Consider the following 12,269-nt stretch of genomic DNA (forward strand, 5'->3'; position numbering starts at 1 on the left):
ATGCACGCTACAAAAACATGAACACAAACAATCACGTTAATACTCTGTTGTACAGCTGCACATTGTTATGAAGGAGGGTTATAGTCTGCTGCCCTCCACACCTCACAACAAACAACCCCTTACTGACTCAGACAGAAAGAACAACCCTAACCCTTCAATATATCAGTCACTCCAACAACCCCTTACTGACTCAGACAGATAGAACAACCCTTCAATATATCAGTCACTCCAACAACCCTTTACTGACTCAGACAGATAGAACAACCCTTCAATATAACAGTCACAAAACACGACTCAGACAGATAGAACAACCCTTCAATATAACAGTCACTCCAACAACCCCTTACTGACTCAGACAGATAGAACAACCCTTCAATATATCAGACTCAACAAACTGACATAGAACAACCCTAACCCTTCAATATATCACACAACAACCCCTTACTGACTCAGACAGATAGAACAACCCTTCAATATAACAGTCACTCCAACAACCCCTTACTGACTCAGGCAGATAGAATAACCCTTCAATATATCAGTCACTCCACCCTTACTGACTCAGACAGATAGAACAACCCTTCAATATACATAAAACCTCTTACTGACTCAGACAGATAGAACAACCCTTCAATATAACAGTCACAACAACCCCTTACTGACTCAGACAGATAGAACAACCCTTCAATATATCAGTCACTCACACTTGTTCAATATATCAGTCATGCACGCAACCCTTACTGACTCAGACAGATAGAACAACCCTTCAATAACCTACTGACAGTCAAAACAGATAGAACAACCCTTCAATATAACAGTCACTCCAACAACCAACAATATATCAGATGCCCTCAATATAACTCCACAACCTTCTGACTCAGACAGATAACAACCCTTCAAATAACAGTCACTCCAACAACCCCTTCTGACTCAGACAGATCAACCCTTCAATCGATTCAGACAATACTATCAGTCACTCCAACAACCCTTACTGACTCAGACAGATAGAACAACCCTTCAATATATCAGTCACTGCAACCCCTTATTCAGACAGATTTCAATGAAGGACTCAGACAGATAGAACAACCCTTCAATATATCAGTCACTGACTCAGACAGATAGAACAACCCTCCCTTCAATATATCACACTCAACAACCCCTTACTGACTCACAGATAGAACAACCCTTCAATATATCAGTCACTCCAACAACCTCTTACTGACTCAGACAGATAGAACAACCCTAACCCTTCAATATATCAGTCACTCCAACAACCCCTTACTGACTCAGACAGATAGAACAACCCTTCAATATATCACTCCAACAACCCTCACTCCAGACAACCCTTTACTGACTCAGACAGATAGAACAACCCAATATCAATATCCAACAACCTCTTACTGACTCAGACAGATAGAACAACCCTTCAATATAACAACAACAACCCCTTACTGACTCAGACAGATAGAACAACCCTTCAATATAACAGTCACTCCAACAACCTCTTACTGACTCAGACAGATAGAACAACCCTTCAATATAACAGTCACTCCAACAACCTCTTACTGACTCAGACAGATAGAACAACCCTTCAATATAACAGTCACTCCAACAACCCCTTACTGACTCAGACAGATAGAACAACCCTTCAATATATCAGTCACTCCAACAACCCTTTACTGACTCAGACAGATAGAACAACCCTTCAATATATCAGTCACTCCAACAACCCCTTACTGACTCAGACAGATAGAACAACCCTTCAATATAACAGTCACTCCAACAACCTCTTACTGACTCAGACAGATAGAACAACCCTTCAATATAACAGTCACTCCAACAACCCTTTACTGACTCAGACAGATAGAACAACCCTTCAATATAACAGTCACTCCAACAACCCTTTACTGACTCAGACAGATAGAACAACCCTTCAATATAACAGTCACTCCAACAATAGTGTTATAACACTATAAAGCCCTTCTCACCCTGGCCTGTCTGCATCACAGTCTGTTATAACACTATAAAGCCCTTCCCACCCCTGTCTGCCTCTGTTATAACACTATAAAGCCCTTCTCACCCTGGCCTGTCTGCATCACAGTCTGTTATAACACTATAAAGCCCTTCCACCCTGGCCTGTCTGCATCACAGTCTGTTATAACACTATAAAGTCTCTGTTATAACACTATAAAGCCCTTCTCACCCTGGCCTGTCTGCATCACAGTCTGTTATAACACTATAAAGCCCTTCTCACCCTGGCCTGTCTGCATCACAGTCTGTTATAACACTATAAAGCCCTTCTCACCCTGGCCTGTCTGCATCACAGTCTGTTATAACACTATAAAGCCCTTCTCACCCTGGCCTGTCTGCATCACAGTCTGTTATAACACTGTTTCCCACCCTAACTGTTATAACACTATAAAGCCCTTCCCACCCTGGCCTGTCTGCATCACAGTCTGTTATAACACTGGCCTGTCTGCATAAAGCCCTTTATAACTCACCCTGGCCTGTCTGCATCACAGTCTGTTATAACACTATAAAGCCCTTCTCACCCTGGCCTGTCTGCATCACAGTCTGTTATAACACTATAAAGCCCTTCCCACCCTGGCCTGTCTGCATCACAGTCTGTTATAACACTATAAAGCCCTTCCCACCCTGGCCTGTCTGCATCACAGTCTGTTATAACACTATAAAGCCCTTCTCACCCTGGCCTGTCTGCATCACAGTCTGTTATAACACTATAAAGCCCTTCTCACCCTGGCCTGTCTGCATCACAGTCTGTTATAACACTATAAAGCCCTTCTCACCCTGGCCTGTCTGCATCACAGTCTGTTATAACACTATAAAGCCCTTCTCACCCTGGCCTGTCTGCATCACAGTCTGTTATAACACTATAAAGCCCTTCCCACCCTGGCCTGTCTGCATCACAGTCTGTTATAACACTATAAAGCCCTTCTCACCCTGGCCTGTCTGCATCACAGTCTGTTATAACACTATAAAGCCCTTCTCACCCTGGCCTGTCTGCATCACAGTCTGTTATAACACTATAAAGCCCTTCTCACCCTGGCCTGCCTGCATCTGTTATAACAGTCTGTTATAACACTGTTATAACACTAAAAGCCCTTCTCACCCTGGCCTGTCTGCATCACAGTCTGTTATAACACTAGTCTGTTATAACACTATAAAGCCCTTCTCACCCTGGCCTGTCTGCATCACAGTCTGTTATAACACTATAAAGCCCTTCTCACCCTGGCCTGTCTGCATCACAGTCTGTTATAACACTATAAAGCCCTTCCCACCCTGGCCTGTCTGCATCACAGTCTGTTATAACACTATAAAGCCCTTCTCACCCTGGCCTGTCTGCATCACAGTCTGTTATAACACTATAAACTATAAAGCCCTTCCCACCCTGGCCTGTCTGCATCACAGTCTGTTATAACACTATAAAGCCCTTCTCACCCTGGCCTGTCTGCATCACAGTCTGTTATAACACTATAAAGCCCTTCTCACCCTGGCCTGTCTGCATCACAGTCTGTTATAACACTATAAAGCCCTTCTCACCCTGGCCTGTCTGCATCACAGTCTGTTATAACACTATAAAGCCCTTCTCACCCTGGCCTGTCTGCATCACAGTCTGTTATAACACTATAAAGCCCTTCCCACCCTGGCCTGTCTGCATCACAGTCTGTTATAACACTATAAAGCCCTTCTCACCCTGGCCTGGCCTGTCTGCCTGTCTGCATCACAGTCTGTTATAACACTATAAAGCCCTTCCCACCCTGGCCTGTCTGCATCACAGTCTGTTATAACACTATAAAGCCCTTCTCACCCTGGCCTGTCTGCATCACAGTCTGTTATAACACTATAAAGCCCTTCTCACCCTGGCCTGTCTGCATCACAGTCTGTTATAACACTATAAAGCCCTTCTCACCCTGGCCTGTCTGCATCACAGTCTGTTATAACACTATAAAGCCCTTCTCACCCTGGCCTGTCTGCATCACAGTCTGTTATAACACTATAAAGCCCTTCTCACCCTGGCCTGTCTGCATCACAGTCTGTTATAACACTATAAAGCCCTTCTCACATCACAGTCTGTTATAACACTATAAAGCCTGCCTCTCTGCATCACAGTCTGTTATAACACTATAAAGCCCTTCCCACCCTGGCCTGTCTGCATCACAGTCTGTTATAACACTATAAAGCCCTTCTCACCCTGGCCTGTCTGCATCACAGTCTGTTATAACACTATAAAGCCCTTCTCACCCTGGCCTGGCCTGTCTGCATCACAGTCTGTTATAACACTATAAAGCCCTTCTCACCCTGGCCTGTCTGCATCACAGTCTGTTATAACACTATAAAGCCCTTCTCCTGTCTGCATCACAGTCTGTTATAACCTGTCTGCCTGTCTGCATCACATCACAGTCTGTTATAACACTATAAAGCCCTTCTCACCCTGGCCTGTCTGCATCACAGTCTGTTATAACACTATAAAGCCCTTCCCACCCTGGCCTGTCTGCATCACAGTCTGTTATAACACTATAAAGCCCTTCTCACCCTGGCCTGTCTGCATCACAGTCTGTTATAACACTATAAAGCCCTTCTCACCCCTTCCACCCTGGCCTGTCTGCATCACAGTCTGTTATAACACTATAAAGCCCTTCTCACCCTGGCCTGTCTGCATCACAGTCTGTTATAACACTATAAAGCCCTTCCCACCCTGGCCTGTCTGCATCACAGTCTGTTATAACACTATAAACCCTGCCTGTCTTCACAGTCTGTTATAACACTATAAAGCCTGGCCTGTCTGCATCACAGTCTGTTATAACACTATAAAGGCCTTCCCACCCTGGCCTGTCTGCATCACAGTCTGTTATAACACTATAAAGCCCTTCCCACCCTGGCCTGTCTGCATCACAGTCTGTTATAACACTATAAAGCCCTTCTCACCCTGGCCTGTCTGCATCACAGTCTGTTATAACACTATAAAGCCCTTCCACCCTGGCCTGTCTGCATCACAGTCTGTTATAACACTATAAAGCCCTTCCACCCTGCCTGTCTGCATCACAGTCTGTTATAACACTATAAAGCCCTTCTCACCCTGGCCTGTCTGCATCACAGTCTGTTATAACCTGTCCTGTCATCACAGTCTGTTATAACACTATAAAGCCCTTCCCACCCTGGCCTGTCTGCATCACAGTCTGTTATAACACTATAAAGCCCTTCTCACCCTGGCCTGTCTGCATCACAGTCTGTTATAACACTATAAAGCCCTTCCCACCCTGGCCTGTCTGCATCACAGTCTGTTATAACACTATAAAGCCCTTCCACCCTGGCCTGTCTGCATCACAGTCTGTTATAACACTATAAAGCCCTTCTGCATCACAGTCTGTTATAACCTATAAAGTCTGCCTGTCTGCATCACAGTCTGTTATAACACTATAAAGCACCCTGGCCTGTCTGCATCACAGTCTGTTATAACCTATAAAGCCCTGGCCTGTCTGCATCACAGTCTGTTATAACACTATAAAGCCCTTGTCTGCATCACAGTCTGTTACACCCTTCTCACCCTGCCTGTCTGCATCACAGTCTGTTATAACACTATAAAGCCCTTCTCACCCTGGCCTGTCTGCATCACAGTCTGTTATAACACTATAAAGCCCTTCTCACCTATAAAGCCCTGGCCTGTCTGCATCACAGTCTGTTATAACACTATAAAGCCCTTCTCACCCTGGCCTGTCTGCATCACAGTCTGTTATAACACTATAAAGCCCTTCTCACCCTGGCCTGTCTGCATCACAGTCTGTTATAACACTATAAAGCCCTTCTCACCCTGGCCTGTCTGCATCACAGTCTGTTATAACACTATAAAGCCCTTCTCACCCTGGCCTGTCTGCATCACAGTCTGTTATAACACTATAAAGGCCTTCCCACCCTGGCCTGTCTGCATCACAGTCTGTTATAACACTATAAAGCCCTTCTCACCCTGGCCTGTCTGCATCACAGTCTGTTATAACACTATAAAGTCTGTTATAACACTATAAAGCCTTCCCACCCTGGCCTGTCTGCATCACAGTCTGTTATAACACTATAAAGCCCTTCTCACCCTGGCCTGTCTGCATCACAGTCTGTTATAACACTATAAAGCCCTTCTCACCCTGGCCTGTCTGCATCACAGTCTGTTATAACACTATAAAGCCCTTCCCACCCTGGCCTGTCTGCATCACAGTCTGTTATAACACTATAAAGCCCTTCCCACCCTGGCCTGTCTGCATCACAGTCTGTTATAACACTATAAAGCCCTTCCCACCCTGGCCTGTCTGCATCACAGTCTGTTATAACACTATAAAGCCCTTTATAACACTATAAAGCACCCTGGCCTGTCTGCATCACAGTCTGTTATAACACTATAAAGCCCTTCTCACCCTGGCCTGTCTGCATCACAGTCTGTTATAACACTATAAAGGCCTTCCCACCCTGGCCTGTCTGCATCACAGTCTGTTATAACACTATAAAGCCCTTCTCACCCTGGCCTGTCTGCATCACAGTCTGTTATAACACTATAAAGCCCTTCTCACCCTGGCCTGTCTGCATCACAGTCTGTTATAACACTATAAAGCCCTTCTCACCCTGGCCTGTCTGCATCACAGTCTGTTATAACACTATAAAGCCCTTCTCACCCTGGCCTGTCTGCATCACAGTCTGTTATAACACTATAAAGCCCTTCTCACCCTGGCCTGCCTGCATCACAGTCTGTTATAACACTATAAAGCCCTTCTCACCCCGGCCTGTCTGCATCACAGTCTGTTATAACACTATAAAGCCCTTCTCACCCTGGCCTGTCTGCATCACAGTCTGTTATAACACTATAAAGCCCTTCTCACCCTGGCCTGTCTGCATCACAGTCTGTTATAACACTATAAAGCCCTTCTCACCCTGGCCTGCCTGCATCACAGTCTGTTATAACACTATAAAGGCCTTCCCACCCTGGCCTGCCTGCATCACAGTCTGTTATAACACTATAAAGCCCTTCTCACCCTGGCCTGTCTGCATCACAGTCTGTTATAACACTATAAAGCCCTTCTCACCCCGGCCTGTCTGCATCACAGTCTGCATCACAGTCTGTTATAACACTATAAAGCCCTTCCACCCTGGCCCTGGCCTGTCTGCATCACAGTCTGTTATAACACTATAAAGCCCTTCTCACCCTGGCCTGTCTGCATCACAGTCTGTTATAACACTATAAAGCCCTTCTCACCCTGGCCTGTCTGCATCACAGTCTGTTATAACACTATAAAGCCCTTCTCACCCTGGCCTGTCTGCATCACAGTCTGTTATAACACTATAAAGCCCTTCTCACCCTGGCCTGTCTGCATCACAGTCTGTTATAACACTATAAAGCCCTTCTCACCCTGGCCTGTCTGCATCACAGTCTGTTATAACACTATAAAGCTTGTCTCACCCTGGCCTGTCTGCATCACAGTCTGTTATAACACTATAAAGCCCTTCCCACCCTGGCCTGTCTGCATCACAGTCTGTTATAACACTATAAAGCCCTTCCCACCCTGGCCTGTCTGCATCACAGTCTGTTATAACACTATAAAGCCCTTCTCACCCTGGCCTGTCTGCATCACAGTCTGTTATAACACTATAAAGCCCTTCTCACCCTGGCCTGCCTGCATCACAGTCTACACACTCAATCAGGTAGCAAAACTGTGAAGGGAGGCCTTCACGGGTTGCCTGCCATCTCTTTCCAGTTAGGAGGGCTGAGTATGAGAGACTGGATGGACGAATCTTTATGTGTTTATCCTTTATTCTACTGGCCAGTGTCACTTTTTTGGTTACTACATGATTCCATATGTGTTGCTTCATAATTTTGATGTCTTCACTATTATTCTACAATGTATAAAATAGTAGAAATAAAGAAAACCCTGAAATGTGTAGGTGTGTCCAAACGTTTGACTTGGTACTGTGTTTATATAGAGCAGCAATACATCCTGATCTGTTATTCTTCAGTAGTTGTGTGAATGACAGTATGTGATGTCATTTTATCATATTTTTGTTCCCACTTTCTGCTCCCTTTATCTCTGATCACAGGTGACGAGTTGCACGTGTGACAGAGGGGAAGTGTATTTATTTGGGTGCTATTGAGTGGGGCTTAAAAGTCTCCTTGGTTCTGGGCCTGGGAGAACATGTGAGAGGGTGTCTCCGTAAGGAATCATTTTGTATTGCCACCCGTACTAGGATTTATTTGTTATTTTCAGCCTGAGGGCCATGTAAGAAGCTTTATTAAATCTCTCTTTACTTTTCACATGATACAGCGTGGTCCTGAGCTTCATTCAATATGGTCCAGGCAACAGGCCAATTTTTGAAAAACACAACTAGACCAGACCCCTGATCCAACCAGAGACCCCCTGGGGGCCACCACCAGACAGGGGCCCCAAGGGACCCATCAGGGATTGGCTGTCTTTGGTCCACCAGCAGAAATGTTCTGTTTAGTAAAATGATAGGGAAGACACAGAAACAGAACATGCAGGGATGACTTTCCCAAAATGTAGAGCTTTTCCTGAAACCCTGGTTGGAAGGCTCCCAGAATCGTAAGGGAATAAGCAGTGAAATCCAAAATTATCCAACTAGGATTTCTGGAAAACTTATTTTGCAACCCTAGCCAGGGTAGGAATTTTTTAAGCCCCAGAATACAGATTCAGAACATGAAAAATAGATTTTCATTACTGTCTACTGTTAATGGTTGTTTGAGATGTTAAAGGAGTGAAGTCTAAAGGCGGAAAGGTTTTGAAAAATGAAAAGGGAGGGAGGGAGAATGGAGGTAGGAGGGGAGGGAGGTAGGAGGGAGAATGGAGGGAGGAGGGGAGGGAGGTAGGAGGGAGAATGGAGGGACGAGGGAGGGAGGTAGGAGGGAGAATGGAGGGAGGAGGGAGGGAGAATGGAGGTAGGAGGGAGAATGGAGGGAGGAGGGAGGGAGAATGGAATGCTCCTAGATCTTAGTGCTGCTTTTGATACCATCGATCACCACATTCTTTTGGAGAGATTGGAAACCCAAATTGGTCTACACGGACAAGTTCTGGCCTGGTTTAGATCTTATCTGTCGGAAAGATATCAGTTTGTCTCTGTGAATGGTTTGTCCTCTGACAAATCAACTGTACATTTCGGTGTTCCTCAAGGTTCCGTTTTAGGACCACTATTGTTTTCACTATATATTTTACCTCTTGGGGATGTTATTCCAAAACATAATGTTAACTTTCACTGCTATGCGGATGACACACAGCTGTACATTTCAATGAAACATGGTGAAGCCCCAAAATTGCCCTTGCTAGAAGCATGTGTTTCAGACATAAGGAAGTGGATGGCTGCAAACTTTCTACTTTTAAACTCGGACAAAACAGAGATGCTTGTTCTAGGTCCCAAGAAACAAAGAGATCTTCTGTTGAATCTGACAATTAATCTTAATGGTTGTACAGTCGTCTCAAATAAAACTGTGAAGGACCTCGACGCTACTCTGAACCCTGATCTCTCTTTTGAAGAACATATCAAGACCATTTCAAGGACAGCTTTTTTCCATCTACGTAACATTGCAAAAAATCAGAAACTTTCTGTCCAAAAATGATGCAGAAGAATTTATCCATGCTTTTGTCACTTCTAGGTTAGACTACTGCAATGCTCTACTTTCCGGCTACCCGGATAAAGCACTAAATAAACTTCAGTTAGTGCTAAATACGGCTGCTAGAATCCTGACTAGAACCAACAAATTTGATCATATTACTCCAGTGCTAGCCTCCCTACACTGGCTTCCTGTCAAAGCAAGGGCTGATTTCAAGGTTTTACTGCTAACCTACAAAGCATTACATGGGCTTGCTCCTACCTATGTCTCTGATTTGGTCCTGCCGTACATACCTACACGTACGCTACGGTCACAAGACGCAGGCCTCCTAATTGTCCCTAGAATTTCTAAGCAAACAGCTGGAGGCAGGGCTTTCTCCTATAGAGCTCCATTTTTATGGAACGGTCTGCCTACCCATGTCAGAGACGCAAACTCGGTCTCAACCTTTAAGTCTTTACTGAAGACTCATCTCTTCTGTGGATCATATGATTGAGTGTAGTCTGGCCCAGGAGCGGGAAGGTGAACGGAAAGGCTCTGGAGCAACGAACTGCCCTTGCTGTCTCTGCCTGGCCGGTTCCCCTCTTTCCACTGGGATTCTCTGCCTCTAACCCTATAACAGGGGCGGAGTCACTGGCTTTACTGGGGCTCTCTCATGCCGTCCCTGGAAGGGGTGCGTCACCTGAGTGGTTTGATTCACTGATGTGGTCATCCTGTCTGGGTTGGCGCCCCCCCCCTTGGGTTGTGCCGTGGCGGAGATCTTTGTGGGCTATACTCAGCCTTGTCTCAGGATGGTAAGTTGGTGGTTGAAGATATCCCTCTAGTGGTGTGGGGGCTGTGCTTTGGCAACGTGGGTGGGGTTATATCCTTCCTGTTTGGCCCTGTCCGGGGGTGTCCTCAGATGGGGCCACAGTGTCTCCTGACCCCTCCTGTCTCAGCCTCCAGTATTTATGCTGCAGTAGTTTATGTGTCGGGGGGCTAGGGTCAGTTTGTTATATCTGGAGTACTTCTCCTGTCCTATTCGGTGTCCTGTGTGAATATACGTGTGCGTTCTCTAATTCTCTCCTTCTCTCTTTCTTTCTCTCTCTCGGAGGACCTGAGCCCTAGGACCATGCCCCAGGACTACCTGACATGATGACTCCTTGCTGTCCCCAGTCCACCTGGCCGTGCTGCTGCTCCAGTTTCAACTGTTCTGCCTTATTATTATTCGACCATGCTGGTCATTTATGAACATTTGAACATCTTGGCCATGTTCTGTTATAATCTCCACCCGGCACAGCCAGAAGAGGACTGGCCACCCCACATATGCTCTCTCTAATTCTCTCTTTCTTTCTCTCTCTCAGAGGACCTGAGTCCTAGGACCGTGCCCCAGGACTACCTGACATGATGACTCCTTGCTGTCCCCAGTCCACCTGACCGTACTGCTGCTCCAGTTTCAACTGTTCTGCCTTATTATTATTCGACCATGCTGGTCATTTATGAACATTTGAACATCTTGGCCATGTTCTGTTATAATCTCCACCCGGCACAGCCAGAAGAGGACTGGCCACCCCACATAGCCTGGTTCCTCTCTAGGTTTCTTCCTAGGTTTTGGCCTTTCTAGGGAGTTTTTCCTAGCCACCGTGCTTCTACACCTGTATTGCTTGCTGTTGGGCTTTTAGGCTGGGTTTCTGTACAGCACTTTGAGATATCAGCTGATGTACGAAGGGCTATATAAATACATTTGATTTGCTTTGATTTGAGAATGGAGGTAGGAGGGAGGGAGGTAGGAGGGAGAATGGAGGGAGGAGGGAGGTAGGAGTGGAGGGAGGTAGGAGGGAGAATGGAGGGAGAAGGGAGGTAGGAGGGAGAATGGAGGGAGGAGGGAGGGAGAATGGAGGTAGGAGGGAGGAGGGAGAATGGAGGGAGGAGGGAGGGAGGGAGAGTGGAAGGAGGAGGTAGGAGGGAGAATGGAGGGAGGAGGGAGGTAGAAGGGAGGATATAGGGAGGAGGGAGGAGGGAGTTAGGAGGGAGAATGGAGGGAGGAGGGAGGGAGAATGGAGGTAGAAGGGAGGAGGGAGAATATAGGGAGGAGGGATGAGGGAGGTAGGAGGGAGAATGGAGGGAGGAGGGGGTAGAAGGGAGGAGGGGGGGTAGGAGGGAGAATGGAGGCAGGAGGGAGGTAGGAGGGAGAATGGAGGGAGGAGGGAGGGAGGATATAGGGGGAGGGGGAGGAAGGGAGGTAGGAGGGAGAATGGAGGGAGGAGGGAGAATGGAGGGAGGAGGGAGGGAGGAGGGAGAATGAAGGGATGAGGGAGGAGGAAGGGAGAATGGAGGGAGGAGAGAGGTAGGAGGGAGGATATAGGGAGGAGGGAGGGAGGTAAGAGGGAGAGTGGAAGGAGGAGGTAGGAGGGAGAATGGATGGAGGAGGGAGGTAGGATATAGGTAGGAGGGAGTTAGGAGGGAGTATGGAGGGAGGAGGGAGGTAGGAGGGAGGATATAGGGAGGAGGGAGGTAGGAGGGAGAATGGAGGAAGGGAGGAGGGGAGGGAGGTAGGAGGGAGAATGGAGGGAGGAGGGAGGGAGGAGGGAGAATGGAGGGAGGAGGGAGGGAGAATGGAGGTAGGAGGGAGGAGGGAGAATGGAGGGAGGAGGGAGGTAGGAGGGAGAATGGTGGGAGG

The 12,269-nt window shown here is 46.7% G+C and overlaps 1 protein-coding gene across 1 annotated transcript in view; it reads right to left on the minus strand.

Annotated features, from left to right (window-relative positions):
• LOC115126950 (teneurin-2-like) overlaps positions 1-12,269 on the minus strand; it is a 408,099-nt gene that overhangs the window by 312,891 nt on the left and 82,939 nt on the right. The gene's annotated exons all lie outside the window — the stretch shown is intronic.

The sequence above is a fragment of the Oncorhynchus nerka genome, linkage group LG5 (assembly GCF_034236695.1).
Source record: "Oncorhynchus nerka isolate Pitt River linkage group LG5, Oner_Uvic_2.0, whole genome shotgun sequence".
NCBI lineage: Eukaryota > Metazoa > Chordata > Actinopteri > Salmoniformes > Salmonidae > Oncorhynchus > Oncorhynchus nerka.